The sequence below is a fragment of the Magallana gigas genome, chromosome 2 (genome assembly GCF_963853765.1).
Source record: "Magallana gigas chromosome 2, xbMagGiga1.1, whole genome shotgun sequence".
In the NCBI taxonomy this organism is placed as follows: domain Eukaryota; kingdom Metazoa; phylum Mollusca; class Bivalvia; order Ostreida; family Ostreidae; genus Magallana; species Magallana gigas.
This window is the reverse complement of record NC_088854.1, coordinates 29,900,233-29,917,470: the sequence shown is the minus strand read 5'-3', so window position 1 is coordinate 29,917,470 and position 17,238 is coordinate 29,900,233. Positions and strand designations below refer to the sequence as shown.

At 32.8% G+C, this 17,238-nt stretch overlaps 1 long non-coding RNA gene across 1 annotated transcript; it reads left to right on the top strand.

Annotated features, from left to right (window-relative positions):
• Nucleotides 1–3,595: 3,595 nt before the first annotated feature.
• On the top strand, nucleotides 3,596–16,416 carry LOC105327392 (uncharacterized). The gene is made up of 3 exons (XR_004596135.2): nucleotides 3,596–3,844; nucleotides 13,904–13,964; nucleotides 16,028–16,416. It is a non-coding gene; the product is annotated as an uncharacterized lncRNA (long non-coding RNA).
• The last annotated feature ends 822 nt before the right edge of the window (nucleotides 16,417–17,238 follow it).

Genomic DNA, 17,238 nt, shown 5'->3' with positions numbered 1-17,238 from the left:
TTCATTGCTTTTCATTTCAAAAATGTCAAATTTCGAAGGTACTGTTTTCATTGCACATTATTAATAATTAGAACTCATCAACTAATCTTTTATCAGGTATAAAAATAATATAAAACGGACACAATAACTTAGCCTGTTTGATTATCGTTTTATGTTTTTTATGAAAAGATCTTTGTACATGTATTGTTGTTTAGTTTGGGAATATAACTACTGCCTTTGTAACAAGGCAAAACATTTTCAAGATTTAATATCGATGTCAACAACGCTTAGAGTGTAATTTGTGTTGGTCGTTGGGGCCCCTTAAGCTCCCGAAATCCTTCTGGCGACAAAATCATCCTTATGGACAGCTTCATTGACTAGCCTGGGACTCAAAGGATATACCAGTTGACAATTTTATTTAAAAGACACTTCAATAAATTATTTTCTCCTTAAAATTGTGGGTCTATCCTTTGCCCTCTTGGAGAGACATCCTCTCTCTCTCTCTCTCTCTCTCTCTCTCTCTCTCTCTCTCTCTCTCTCTCTCTCTCTCTCTCTCTCTCTCTCTCTACGTATTTTGGTGTATATGTATGTGTTGGTGTCAAAATAGCCAAGATAATGGTACAAACGACATGAGTCATTTATAACAAGGATTCCATACAGAGAAATGTTCACCTACCTAACCAATTATCTTATCGTCACGAACGGCGAAAGTACTCCTAAAAAACTTCCCATTACCGAACTATATATATATATACCCACGGTATACACTCAGAGAGCAAAGTCTGTATATTGGTTGATGTTTCAATTCGAGATCTTTCTTTGCAGAAAAGAATTTGAGTTCAACACTTTTTAAACTGTCAATAAAAATACGACATCAATCAAATCTTTAAATAATTACAAGATGTATGCGAGAATTTAAAATGTTTCAAGATATATGTGAGAATCCAAACCACAATGTGGTTTATAGCTACATAATGCCAAAAGAATACACAACAAACCATAAATTTGTGTTTGCATGTTGACTTGATTTATGCATGTACGTAATTACTGTTTTTTCAAGGAGTATCCAAATCTTGGATTTGGAAAATGTTTTATTGATATCACTGATGATGATATTTCTGAATACATTGACACGTATATATATACGTTCTTAAACTTTAATCACAGAATGGTTTAAATTGTCATAGACAACTAAAAGTTACTATTAATTTATTGAGTTGATCTTGTGTGTAATCTTCAAATTTGTAACAAAAAAAAAGAGCGTAGTTATTTAGCACGGATGTCTCAAAGAGGTCCTGTGAGCGCTGATTTACTTATTAGCCTTAGGCTAATAGTATTATGCATCCGCTTATAAAAAAAGATAGAGACCAAATAAGAATATTTGGTTTTTATTCACCAGTCTGACATAAGATTTGTTTAAAATAATGATTTATTACTTTATGCATTCTGGATTCAAAGTGTTTCAGCCTTCATTGAAATGAACTTTATAATACATCTTTTAACCTTAGAATAGCATGTTACATGTAGGCGCTAGATGCACGACTTTATTGTTGATCTAAGGACAAACTGCATCAACTGCATGCAGCATACTTTGCACCAATATTAACTGTTCCTTGAATTAATAAAACAGGGAATTTTCCCGATAATTTTTTGCTTTGATTGTTAAACTTTCAGAAGTTTATTATGTACTTTGATTTACCAACTGTAATCAAATATTCTCTCTGATAAAGAGACGATTATTACTTTTTTATAATGAGTGGAATTCATATCAAATTTTAAATGAACAGACTATGTAAATAAATGAGCAAATTTAAAAAATGCATATACACGTAGTACATACTCTTTTCTGGTTGATTAATATTTGTCAAACATATTTTATGAATGTTTAAAACAATATTATTATTATACTTTCATGTTAAATCCTGAAATCTGATTGGTCTAGACGCAGTTGATAATCCGTTCTAATACCCACAGCGTTAGCAACACACTTGGCAATGGTAACACAACGAATTGTTACATGCGTGTAAATTATGCGCGTACGGTTCGCCGCAGAATTCACGTCATTTCTAAATAAAAGCAGTGGAAGTTTCTATTAAATTAAGACATTCAGTTTAATAAAATAAATATTGCCTGTTTGGAAGGATACCAGTTGAAATTGACACCCCTCGAAAACCATTGTCAACCTTCGCTTCGCGTCGGTTGACAATGGTTTTCTCTGGGTGTCAATTTCAACTGTTACCCTCCCAAACATGCACTATTTATATATTGATTATCATTGGCAGCATTCCTTTTTTTCGGATAACTGTTTCATTGATCATGACATAAACCGATGACGTGTAAGAAATCGATTGGCTGTTACACGGTGTAGTGTTACTGTTGGCGGGGTTCTATTGGTCATCTTATGTTGCTGTTACATTACGTCATTTGTGGACAACCCTTCATTAGTTGTCACCCCACAGGTCTTTGATCGTGTTGTTCCATTCGGTGTCACCCCCACAGAGATATCGTTACACAGGCAATGTTGTGGTTTTGTCACCATTCAGTAACACCAAGTCGTTTTTTTACATTGAATGTTACCTCTACTTAGATCTATTTAAAGCAATGTAAGCTGAAATGTTCGTGTCGAAAATTTTTGTTGTAGAATTGTAACTTACTCCTTAAATAACCAACAAAATAGTTAACAAATTTTTTTAGTCATATTTTTTGGGCAAAGCTATTTAGAGGTTCTAATTGGAGCAAAAATTATATTTATTTTATTGTGGTCCTTTACAAAAATTTGTTTGCTAAATATTTTATCAGAAATCTTTGGTTCTTTATGATAGCCATCTTATTTAAAATAAAGTTACACAGATAATTATCCTATAATTACCATGTTTTGGTAGCAAAATAAAATTCTCAAAAATATAGCTTATATGTTAAGTTAATCATTCAAAACACAGTAATAGGCGCATTATAATTAATCTTTTCATCTAGGTACATTACTTATCTTCACAAGACACAAAAACTCAACACTCTTATAGCTTTAAATTTGATATACCTATCGATTGTTTGAAAGGTGATTTGACTTGCAACGAAGGACCCACCCGGAAGAAATCGAAAGCAATTTAGGACAAGGTTTTTAATTCTACAAATGTCTTATGATAACTGGTATCCTAATTAAATATCCACAGCGACCATCCATTTTCTCTTAGATGAACATGGTATTCTTTCAGTTCTCGAGGTATTTAATAAATTTTTATAATTACTGGATTTTTCCTTGACATCCCCTTAACTATCCCAGCCAGTGTTATCATTGGATTAAGGGCCTTGCATGCGGAATGGAAAGTAAATGTGAAATTGATAGAGTTGTAAAAATATCACCAAGATTTATCTAAGGATAAAGAGAGAGACTTAGTCATATTTACAGCTTAGGATGCTAATCCAACAGTTTGTATAGTGTAACGTATAACTGGTAAACACACAAATCCCCGGGGATTTAGTTACCCCGATACACTAACGACCAAAAGAAAGTGAATTAGCACTAATTACATAATTTGTCTTCCCAAACACCGCACTGCAGACGGCGATCGCTTTTCCCGCCAAAATATCTCTTAAAATGTTTAGGTTTGATGTTTCCCTATATATAGGTGATTGTAGCAGTATTAGCTTTGAAGGGGTATAAACAAGGCAATGATTTTTCAAACAATTTAATGTAGATGTCCATACTTGAAAGAACATCTTAAGACTACGATGCATTTGTTTTTCTTTCACAAACCCCGCAGTCTCTCTACGCATCTGTCGTCTGCCACATGTAGATCAACCCCAGCAAAAGTGTTGTTCAGTAATATTTTCACTATAGGGAGAACGATGAATATTTGATGCAAAGGTATGTCTATTCTTTGTAATTTTGATCACGTTTTAAACAAGTAGTTTGTTATTTTTGCTTCATCATAACCCATTTTCCGCACAGTCCCAACAAATCGGGTCAACAGTCATCTAAAGGGGCCGCTGCTAAAAATGTTTGCTGAAGTCCAATATCGAATTCAATATTATATTTCTACATCAAATAATTATTATAAATATAACAATAGTAAGCAATTGATATACATTTTGTAATTTGATTGAACATATTTAATTACGTTCATAAATACGTGCTGATGTTTCGAAAGAGATAATGAGTTAGAGCAATACAACCGGTGAGCTTTTTCATATCAACTTTTTCTCCATTTTTTTTTCGGGGGGGGGGGGGGGGGAAGGGGGTACAGATCAACAGTAGAATCCTCAAATGAGTATGCATTTTCAAAACCCAAAATTAAAAAGAAAAGATGTATCTAATCAAAATAGTTGTGTTGGAATAACATATCAAAACTTAACTATTTTACAAATATGCGGATATTCTATTTGGCTACTGGGAAATCGATAAGTGATTTATTCACTTGAAGCTTTAATGTGAGTGCTTAAATGGTTTGATTTCTTAAGAACGTGCAACAACTTTTATGAAAATGGTTTATCCAATCGACACTAAATTGTTTCCAAATAGATTCATTTATACATGTAGCCCTATTGCAAGTACCTACAAAAATAAAAACGCTACATTATTTTGTCTTACAAGAATTATGAATAATGTAATAATCATTTGGACGAAAATTATTTTCAGAAATTTAGAATTCATTTTGTAAAACAGTCATTAATATCATTTGATTTCAAGTATGAATTAAATTTTCTTTTTTGTGTTCTTACGTACATGTATATAATACAATTGATTAAGAATCATATAAGCTTACATATTTCCCTATACAGTACGGTCTTTTATTATAGTTTTTCTGATACTTCATTGTCGCTTGCTAAATGTGTATAACTAGAAAATTTTATGTACATTATTGATCACAACATCTTTTAGTTTTGTATATAGTTTGTAAATAGTTTATTCTGCACTGTACCTGTAGCTTGGTTTAGAATGATAACCATACATTATGTCGAGAAACTTTTGCATTATTTGTGAAGGAACCAACAATGAAATATTCCAAGGCTAGTAGGCATTGGAAAATAATCAATTAATTAATTAAATCTTTATATTTTGGCGAAAGATTGAACAGTTTAACAAACATGTTTCTGCGCCGATTGCTGTAGTAATGACATGTTTCATTGCACATGCATCAATGTATATCCTCTTTGGTTGACTACTGATCACTTTCTCTGTTGCCATCGCCATCTGTTCTGTAGGGAACTGAAAGTTATCAAACAATGATACTATTAGACTGATTTGACTACAATATCTTAGGAAAGTTAAGGCACATGTTGCATGATGAAAATTCGTAGCTTCGTATGCTTCGATGCTATAGAAAGTTATGTATCAGAAAGACTTTATATAATGATTCATGTATATATTGTATCATGGTGACAAATTACTGTAATAGAATACCATGGTAGGTAAATGTACGAGAACGAAGCATACTTGGTCAAATCAACTGTGGATGATTCACAATTGTTAAATAAGAGACCTTGTTTGCAATTTCAAATTCATTTGACAATCGGACATCTATCGTATTTAGCGTAAAAGTTGCAAGTTGTTTGCTGATTGATGCCACAACATACAAGTCAGCTGTTGATGTATGTCCATGTATATTGCTTATTAATTAACCGTTATCGAGAAGTCACCTGATTGCAAATGACACAGTGTTTACTTATTGGAACTTATTTACAAGTCTCTCAAAGATACATAGTTAAGGCAGCGCCACAGATGATAAAAGTCCTTTTGATTGTTGCCCGTGATGCAAATAAATGACCGTATACATTTTTAATATTTACGCGTGTTGACGTGTAAAAGCGTTTATTTCTAATCCTAGGTGGCGGTCATTTATAAAAGTGACGCATGAGCTTTTAAAAACAACTTTTTCATCTTTATCTTTAGAAAGGGTGTACCCTAAATACTTGTTTAATCAAATTCCTCTCTATCCCGTCAGGATGGAAAGTTGACATTCGGGGTTATCGCAATTTGTTCAAACCGCGTCGCAGAGCGTGTACCCCGTAGAGCGACGCGCTTGCTTTTTTCTTTAATTGGAAGTCTCCGGTGTGGATGTCACATCCTTAGTTTAGCACAGATTAGCAAAGAGCAAATTGACTTAGAGATTATCTTTAATCCTTAAGACAATGCTTAGTGTTAAAGTGAGGTACAAATCTCGGGGCATCACTTTCCAGACAGAGATAATCATATTTCATTCTTTGATATTGAAAATTAGATTCCCGCAAATCTCCATTTAATATCAATCATGTTTTTGCGGGTACGGTACCTCATTTAGCCGGCATCTCTTACATGGCATTAAGAAACACAGAAAAGCATTTCTTTTCTGATACCCCAAAAATAAATGATGTCGGATTCCTAAACCTTTCCATATGGTTGTGATTTAGTTTTCGAAATCTATCCGTAATTTTGGGTAGGTATGACTAAGAATATCATTCGAACGAGGGGATCAGAACCGCATGCCGTTCGCAGGGTAGCGCCGTGAGACGGTCGGAATTATCTCAGCGTTTGATCCCACCAGATCAACCCTTTTGTAGGGGAAGCTTCGGCAAGAAATAGATCGAAGGAACTCTTTTATTAGAAACGATCACGTAGATTGACATGGGATATGCCGGTCTATTTATCTTGCACCTGCTAATATTTCACGTCTTTTTAGCAGGGATTTATATCAAAATATTTTCCATCTAATATTTACTCTTGTTAGGTTTTTATTTGTGTTAGTTAATCTCTTAAACTTAAGATATGTCCGACATGAATCTTGGCGGTTTCTTTGTCATGTATATGGGAAACTTGGGATTTTTGGCAGGAAATAGAATCCCCTAATTGAGCTACGCGAGTGAAACAGTTTACTTTTAAAAAATCAATAATATGAAAAAATGGGTGCCTCTGTTTTCATATCAAATGATGCTGTTAGTTCATTGAAAACGCATCCATTTACGTTTTATACAATAAAACTCTCTCTCTAAAATACTCAATCTTTTACCAATGTTAGTATTTTGTATACTAGTATTTTTTGTATTTCGACCTCATTTTCCCAGCATGATCATGTTTTTGCTTGTTATTTAAACTTCAATTATAGATCTAGACTTAATTTAATGAGATTTTTTGTAAACAGAAAAAACTGTCGCTTACAAACCTTTTCGCTTAACGATTCATTTTATTTTATATCATTAAAAAGGTATCAAAATTTTAGAGATTTTATCTCTAAGATTTAAAAAGAAAAAAAACTTTTTTTAGTTTTGATAGTATTGATATGTCTATCTTATTATGGTACTTTTTGTCTTATTAATCCAAAATCAAAGGTAAAAATAAGATCAAAAGCATTCATACTAATTATAATTACATATACTTACATGTATACGAGCAAATATTCTAATATCGTGTATTACCAAAGTGGGCCTATGTATCCGATGTTTGAGGCTTCATAAATGTTCAATCTACACATGTAGATTATGTTTAAATTAGAGCTGTTATTTTTTTTTTGATCATGAGGTTTGTCGTTCTGCGCCACCTCTGTCAGTATACCGAGATGGATACCTATCGTCAATATAGCGTTGGAATAATGTAATCAAATAATTATTTTGTAAAATATAGTTTTGTTCTTGAAAAATTAACAGATAACAAGAAATGTGTTTGTAATTTATTCCAACAGATGTAGGAATAATTAGTGCAGTGATTTAAAAGGAATATTTCATTATTTAGAATTATAAAAAACTCTTTTTTGACTTAAGATTGGTAGGGAATATAAATACATGTATATATTTAAAAAACAAAATTCATTTTTTTTCTAATCAAACCTTTGAAGCAATAACATTTTCAATGTATCCAAATTATGTACATACATTTTAAAACAGTATTTTAAATCAGTGTATAATAATAATAACAATAATAATAATAATAATAATATAATAATAATAGTTTATTTCCAATTTTGGGCCCAGAGGGCATACAAGATTACAGATATTAGATAGAAATGCCTAAAAGAGAGCCTGATTTAGCATATAAGTTTTGAGTATATTAGATTACATGTAGGTACAAATTATTCCGACCCATTTCAACCCAAGTTTAAAAAGTAAAACTAGTTTATAATACACATCTCCTTATACTTTTTTAAATTTTTTGTACTATCATTTTGTTCTCGGGCATTTATTTGGTATTTAAAACAATGGTTAATTTGAAGGTATTCTGAATTGGAAACTACTGCATTCTAGGCGAGAGTTGTTGTAAAGTTTTTAAACAAAGAAAGACTACTCGTATTGTAACTAACATTTTTTGTTGAAGTAAAACGCATAGCCCCTATTGACAGTTTGGTAATTTTAAAAACTGATATTTTTTTTTAAAGTTTTATACTAAATGTGGTGTTAAGATTTATAATTTTAATGAAAAATAGTGTAAACCGGGTGACAATAACTAAATTCTTTTTTGCTTAAAATGGCGATTTCGTCTACAAAGAACCTCAATAACACCCTAAAAACCAACTGGGTTTTTTTTAACCTCGATAGTACTATGACAAATATATATATATCAAAACCTTTCACACATCGTAGCTTGAGTGATTTTACAAAATCACTAGAAATGATAGCAATTGCTTTAAAAAAGGACTTGCAATTAACACTTATAATTCTGTTTAAAATGTTCCATAACTGCAAATCAATGTACTTAAATATACGAAAAAAGAATTACAATTTTACCTCATGTAATGCAATTGTGTATATCCGGCAAACTAGATTAGTAATCTTACTTTAATATACATGTATTAATTAAGGTTGCTCTCCATTAGAATATTGTTCATAACTTTATTCCGATAAATTCAACGCTTGCAAAACTCCATTAAAAAAATTAACTTCATAAATACTTAACCATATTAGTAAAAGATATCAAAAATAAAATCGAACGCATTTGTATTTCCTTGACTTCTGGAATCAGTATTAAAAAAGGCATCCACACCGTATCTTTTTCACATAACTCAATAATAAACTTTGATTAACAATAATTACATGATCATAATATTCCTCGTAAATAAAGAAAATTCAAAGAACAAGCAAATATTCATGCGGGCTCTTGACAAATTTTAACGTTATTTAATGTTAGGATAAAACCTTTTCCATGAGACCCGTTAAAGGTCGCCATTAGAAAAAAGCGACGTTGCAGTTGACACGCATAATAAAACAAGCCCGGCACCTAATTTAGAACCAGGCATTTTTTTCTTCGGTCAAAATATCTTTCTTATCAATTAATAACATGTTATGATGCCGTATTCTCCGTTGGCACGCGCATGAATATTTGATTATAAATCAGGGTCTTCCCTGCGTTTGATTTGCCCTTTTAACCTGGTAGTTAACATTGTCAAAAGTCATGTTTTCGCCGTTTTATTTTCTTTTGTTGTGCAGATGAGGTACAGGGGGAGGGGCCTTAGTCGCGTGACCAGGTCCTCTTTTTTGTAAGGAATTTGATGATCCCCTTGTTGGTTTTCGTCGCGGGCTAAGCGACCTGGTGCTGGTAGAACTCTGAGGAGATGGCTATTTGATTGTACCTTCTTAGAAGGAGATGACTTCTTTTTCTAAACATTCCTATTTATCATTCTGGAATCTGCCCTATTATTGCTACAAATAAGAGCACATTTAAAAGACATATTTCTTCATTTTTTATTCGCAAATATTAATCAGAGGACATTCTAAAGATACTGGTGCCTCCATGATGTGCCAAACGGTACTTTAACTACGATTCTATTTTTTTTCTTTTTTATTACTCTTGATTGATTTACGTCGATGTCATTATTTTTGTTATCAACAAAGATTAATGTGAGGATTAATCTATCAACTTGAATAAATATTAATTTTTTTTAATATAAACTAGGATTTTTGTAGCACATACATTTACTAGTTTAACTTTTTGATCCGTCAAATGGTGTACGTGTAGATGTAAGTTTGAACCAAAACAAAGTAACTTGTGAAAAATGTCAATTATTGAGAGAGAGAGAGAGAGAGAGAGAGAGAGAGAGAGAGAGAGAGAGAGAGAGAGAGAGAGAGAGAGATCATCATCATCACTGTATGCTTCCGAATTTCGATTCACTTATTATTACACTAAAATAACCCTCAAAAGAAATATTACAGATTTACATTATTACTATTTTTTTTATTATGGATGAAAAATCTTTATGAACTTAGGTATTTTTTGGACCGAGGCAGTAATATGCATAATGCATTAACACGTACTAAGTTCACGTATTCTACTAAGTTAACCTATTCTGAAAACCCTGACAAATGGTATCGTTAACCTTGATCCTCTCAAAGAAAAGTGTCCTTCAAATCAAATTACCTCTCGATAAAAAGAAGAAAGAGAGATAGATGCACACTGTGTTGACAGGTAGAACCAGGTATGTTAATCAAGGTAAAATGAGTTCATGAAACCCGATATGATTGGAGGATCAATTCCACATCTATTTGTAACAAGTGCCCCTTTGTAAATAAAGAACCCGAGAGTATCCAACGCGTCTCAAATTAAATAATGGGGCCCTGCGTCGACTAACTCTGACGCTAAAGGGGCGTGGCTGTGGGTGTCTGCAACTGGGGGATATTAAAATGATCACATCCCCAATAGGGGATCCATGCAGGTGTGAGCTCGGGGGGACAATAGAACATGACAGGAGAAGTATGCAAGAGACCTCTCTACTTCAAAGGTTTTCAAAAATGTCCATGAATTTTATATTTCATGTACAGACAAACATTAATTTTTTTATGAGTGGTACACGAATTCAATGTAAATTAAACTTTCTTTAAATCTTATTATCTTTTGGTTTTTTTTTTTCAATTTTTTAAAATTTGAATTTTTGGTTTTTTTTTTAGATTTTGCTATTATATTGAATTGAATTTTATTTTCTCCTTTTTATTTGTGATTTCTGTTTGTAATTTTATTTAAAGGTGATAATAAATACAAAACCATTATATTTAGAAATATTTATCCACACGGTTTAAAAATACCAAACATTGCAATAAAAAATAACAGTACAGCAGATGCTGGCAGGTCTTAATCAAAGCGGCAAAAAAAAATACGATTTAAAAACATTGACATCGTAACCCCAAATCAAATATTCACAAAACAAATGGGTTAAAATGGAATTCAATTTTTAAAAGGCTTCCATTTCTCTTGCGAAACCTTGACGAGATAGAATAGAAATGTAATGAATGTATAAGCAGTAAATAACCTTCAATTGATGAGGGGTGACTTTTGAGCGGGTACAAATACCAGGATTGTTCGTAATAAATTCACCGAAATGAGCTACTCTTGTAGATTTCCCCTTACAAATGAGCGCCCAGAAATAAAATTTATGTCGACGCGTCTTTATCTGGTGCCATTTTGTGAGATTGTTACTCCTCCGACTGATTTTAAAATAGGTATAAAGATTAATTCGAGTAATGAAATCTCTTTCCGGTCGACATCTCTTAATTTCTGTCATCCCTAAAATTTCTGAGGAAGAAAAAAAAAAACCCGAGCGTGTCACTGTAAATGCCATGTCTTGCTGCGCATGTCTTAACCGTAGTCCAAAAACATAAAATGCTATTGAGTTATTCTGAAACGAAATAACATTTATTTGTATGTATGAAAAAAGAGAATGTATTTTTATTTCGATGTAATTATTAAGACAAGTGTCACTATGGTTTCAAGAAAATTAGTTTGGTTTTTGGTTTGTTTAAAACTTATTGAGGAAGAAAAGTGGTTTACGATTTTATGTACAAGGCTTAAGATGAAAATGATTTTATTTAGACACGGTTGTTTAACCTAATCAAATTTAATCATCCAGTTTTTATTTTCCTTGAGTTTTGTGGAATTGTTTATTTCAGTTGATATCTGATTGAACATTCTCCATTAAATCAAACAATGATATATGACAAATGTTACTCTACTAAAAATGACAAATTAATTCATGCCATTAACATGTTACTTGAATTTAAAGATATTCTGATCGTTCACACAAAGGAGAAAAGAGAAAGTAGCTTTTTTAGCTTTATTAATGATAAATTTTATTTTAAAAAACCATTGCCATCGTTTTAAAATTAACCGTGGTGACTAATATGAACTGACAATTTTTTTTCTTTCCATTTTAAAAAAAATACATGTACTAGTTCCATTTGATCGGTATTGATAAAGGATGCTCAAATTTTAGTTTTTGATATTAGGCTCAAGAAGCTGTTTATAATGCGTGATAATATTCATAATGATTTATCGTCAACACTTAAAAAAAAGTACGAGATATTGAAACATGTATATTGTATTTTCAAGTGTTACTTTATCGCCATTGTCAACCCTTATTTCCATATGAATGGGGAAAAACTGCATGCTGTGACGTTTTGCAGGGAAAAGCTTATCCGAAAAAAAGAAGCCTTGAATTTATTTTACTATGCATTACTTAAATATATTACAAAGGTTGTGGTTTTATTTGATGCGCATATGAATCTATTAGGTCATATTCATCAACATCTTTGGAATTCTCTAATGATAAATATTTAGAAAGAATTGTTGGTCTTTTAATGCAAGAAAAAACGGAAAATGTTCCAAGACCTTATACTTATTTGATGCAAAAACTATTCAAAATATATTCATCAAATGTTTGTAATTATTTATAGCGAAAATATGAATATTTAAAATGCTTGAAAATGATTAATTACATAATTAAGAAAAAACAAATAAATCTTATTTCATGAAAACAAATCACACTAATTATCTTATTTAAAATCAAATTTTTGCGCACAAGAAAATTTTCTCTTTGTTTCCTTTATCATATATTTAATTATTTAGTAAGATGGTTTGTGAAAATACTCTTCCTAATTTTTGATTTCTGCTTTTCTGAGATTGAGAATACGTAACATGGTGACATGCTTCTTTCATATTTCCTTTGAACACCAAAGCACGCAGGAGCTCGCATTCATTGCAGATAGTGTATGAATAAACACAAAGCCTAATTTCAATGATAATGGAAGGACCCTACCGGCGGATGTTTACATAGTGCTGCACGGAAGCTTGGGAGGAGAAAAAAATTTGAAATTTTGCCGCCAAAGAAATGCACATCGGTGCATATTATGATATAAAGTCAGAGTTCAGACTATTTGGTCACTTCATTTCCAAACTCTTTTGGGGGGAATTTCATCATTACCTAAGCTTTTCATCGACCCAGAGTAAGGCAGGTGGGCATGCGATTGAATAGGAAAGATTTGGTTTCGTTTCAAGGTGTTGTTAATCGAAAACTTTTTTTAAAAATTTCAAAGTATCAAAAGTTTTTCATTCCATTAGGAAAAGTTACTGACCTTATTTATTTAACATTAACATGCCCACTTGCTACTGTAAGTGAGAAAATAGTTCATTGGAGACTCTATTTTGGTCCCTTTTACCGGGTAGAATAAAACCGGCTTTTTCCAATAACGGGCATTTGCGACCGTAATCTTTTGCAATTAATTAGGGGGGTCTTTGGAGTAATATCCCAGTTTCTGACATGTATCGTACGACCCCAAAAACACAATCATAACTGAAAATCATTGGCATTTGAACACCGACATCTGTTTTATTAAACGAGGGCCTGACAATGGCGCCAAATTGATGACATGAAGCGCTTAAAACATTATAATAATCATAACGTATTTTACGCAATGTTGTTAGACCTCTTCCTCGATTGAGTTAGGAAGCAGGTTGCTGGTAATGAGGATATGAATAATTCATTCTGATAAACTATCGCAGTTTCAACAGGAAAGTCTTTTGAAAGCGAGGAGCGTTGGTCTGCAAAAACAGGCCGACGTGCACAAGTTTATGAAAAGGCTACGAATGGTGCAACATTTGGAGGTGAATTTGGAACACTTGCGCAATCTTACCACGTAATTAAATTATATGTGGGTGCGAGGTGCTGATTTTTAATCTTTTTGATATTTCTTTCAGGGGTTGAGTTGCAGTTATCGAAAGTGAGAGTGTTGGGAACATCTGGTCTTCCTGAAGAACTGTAAGTAGCACTGCAGGTGATTTTTTTGATCTGCAATAAAAGTGAATACAACTGCAGAGGAAAAAAAGCATAGTTTGGTATACACACTTTACTGGTTCTGTAGTCCAATAATGCATGTCAAAATCTAGAACACGTCTTTGAAAATAAAGTATACTAGCCTACAGAACAAGAAGGGGGGATCATTCTGGAGACTACAATTGATCATAATTGACAAACACACCTAATGACATTCGAACGTCGCTACACGTGCTAAAATTCACAAACACAATTCTCCCCTCACGTGTCCTGAAGACAGGTCCCAATTTACACGTAGTATCGTGACTAGGATTCCTTGTACTCTGTTTCCAGGGTTCTATAATAGAAAAAAATCAAGAATAATGATAGACACACGGTTACGTCAACTTAATTAAAACACAGTTTAATTGTTGTGCATAGTCGCAAAGATTCTAAGAAATGAAATCAAGATCAAGTTTACCTCCTTTTTGGGGAGATGAAGTTGTATGTGTTACTAATAAGGCGCCATCTGCCGTTGGCTGTTGGAAAATAACATGTTTATTGTTCTTTGTGCAGAGAAAATGTTAAGGTTTCTTTTAAAATTTTTACAAAGACCTTTTCAGTTTGAAATTTGGCGAAAGCATGTTGGTCTTCTTGACATCGGAGAGAAGAAAACAGTTCCCGCCTTCGCAAATGTCCTTGTAATTATTGCGCAACAGCAATTAAATTTTCTGCAAAGGAGAGGAATATATGGTCATAAATTTGATAACGTTCTACATTTCATGCTGCAAGAGATACAGGGGATGTCTTTCATCTTCTTCTGGAAATTGAAATCTGAAACAAACACATGTCTTGATATTTCCCAGGGAAAATGCGCAATTGAAATTGATAATGGCATCTTTTATAACTTTGAGACACAAATTACACCAACATCATTACATCTGCACACTTAAGAAATAATAATTATCTGAGAACAATGCTTTAATATTATCTTTCTCAATTAATTTGTTTTGAAATTTTAGTTTCTCGGCAACCTGTCCATGTGATAAAAGCACGTGCTGTCTTGGAAATGTCGTAAATTCAAAAGTTCCTGCAAGTTTTCTCAACAGAAATTATACCCGCAAAAGGCCCGAAACAAAATGACAAATTTGAGTTTTACACCCTATGAGTAATCGACGAAAATATCCACTTTCCACCGAGGTTTCATTTCAGTGAAAATTCCCTTTGGCTATACCTTCAGAGAGCGCAACACAACCTTTCTCGCAAATTTAAAGCGTTTCCAATTTACAAAGAAACAAACGTCAACCTAACAAATAAGGGTTTACTGTTTAAAAAAATGTTGGAAATTGATTTGATTTTCAGAATCAAATCATTTTTCTCAAGAAAAATATTTTGATTCTGTTTGTTTCCAAATTTGATTCAACTCAAGAAATGTTTACATGTACATGCTCTTTTACAAATGGTATACCAATTGGTTGCAAAGAACAACTTACGCTGTTATAAAGGTTATCATTGCATAAAATGTGAACAGTGGTTGTGTTTTTAGGTAAAATTTAAAAACATAAGATTTATTATTTGACATATATGATACTACCATTGAAATATGTGTTCTCCCACGGCTCGTAGTCTTTGCTTCTCTTACAGAAAGCCTAAAGGATTCGGACCATGAATTTAGTGCTAAAGAAGTCGTTTCTCGGTTCTGGGTTTTAAAGTTGTTGCAGATACTATAAGCAACTGCTCAGAAATGCATCTAATTCATGTTTTGCTATACGTTCTCGAGTGAGGAAAAAAACCAAGTGTACAGAAAAAATCCTGTGTTCAGCGGAAATTACGAGTAGAAAAATTGATTTAATATTAGCTCTCATTCATTTTTCTATATATTACTGTGCTGCTCTACCATAATATTTTTGTTTATATATGTTTTGAAAAATCAAACATTTATGAATTATATCGAAAGCTTTCGAAGACATTTTGATATATCGATATTAAACGCTTTTTCCAGTCTGTGGTGTATATATAAATCATTTGTATACTGATACTTTTCTAGTGTTATTTTTTGTATATTTCAGACGATCATATATAAAGGAGTCATTTGTGGGCAGATATATAATACATGGACATCTTTATCCAAGAATGCATTCAGGGGTTGAACCAAGTGAACTTTTGACAATACCAAGATGCTTCAATATGGAAATCAAGTCTGGATCAAATGAGCATCCGAAGACCACCATACTGCAGATGAAAATATTAAAGTTTAAAAAAGATCTGTTTTTAATATACAAAGAGGTGATCTTTTGTGTCCGTTTAGTGCATTTTTCTGGCAAATTAGCTCCATTTTAATCGTTTCAGGATGATCGACAAGTTCAATATCGATGACCAGCGATGCATTATGGGATTGTGTTGTGATGGACAACGGCCTTTTTGTTGACATGACACCGTCTAATCGCCCACTGCACAAGGCTAACCGCAGGGGGCACGCTTGAAAACCCATATTATTCAAAACAGTTAACTGGTCAATTTCTTCATTTCTGAGTTATGAAGACACTATGAATAGGGCTTATGGACATTTGAATAACATCAGTTTATTTCATACCTGCATCTCATTATAAACACACGGAACATGGGCTTATTTATGATTGAGCTTAGAGGTTTCAATTGGTTAACAGCTAAAGAACCGATGGACAATCCATCCTTAGCAACAACAAAAAGCTACAGCGGGCATCTTGGAATATAAACCCCCAGTGACCAAATTATATTTTTTGCACCCTGCAGGAAAGCTCTGATTTTTCAGCTTGACAGATGTTGTATTTTTGTTTTATTTGGAGATCACTGCTTGGTTTCGGTTTGTACGAAACCCTCTTAATGAAGAGATTTCGGCAAAAGGCTGATAACTGTCCGGGGCCCAGTTCATATAACTATAAACAGCAGGTCAATTCAAACAGAATAATAAACATTTAATGGCAGTTTATTTGGTTTAATGATGAAGGAAGTTTTTATTTGACGGAGGTTAAAACGACTCCATTTGGCTCTATAGAAAGCTGAAGGCTTGTCGGATTTCATGAAACTGCTTTAAGTACCCTTAACGTAGTTTTGGGGGTCAAGAGAGCAAAACGATCAGAGTGGAAACCGAGCGCTGACACCCGGATAGAAAACGGACCTAAGAAATAGATTTCAATGTTTAACTGTTTTCTTTATCCTGGGTGTGTTAATTTATTTACTGAACGAAATAAAACTCTATGCAATGAACGCGTATTTTATTTTTATTTATTTCTATTTCCTT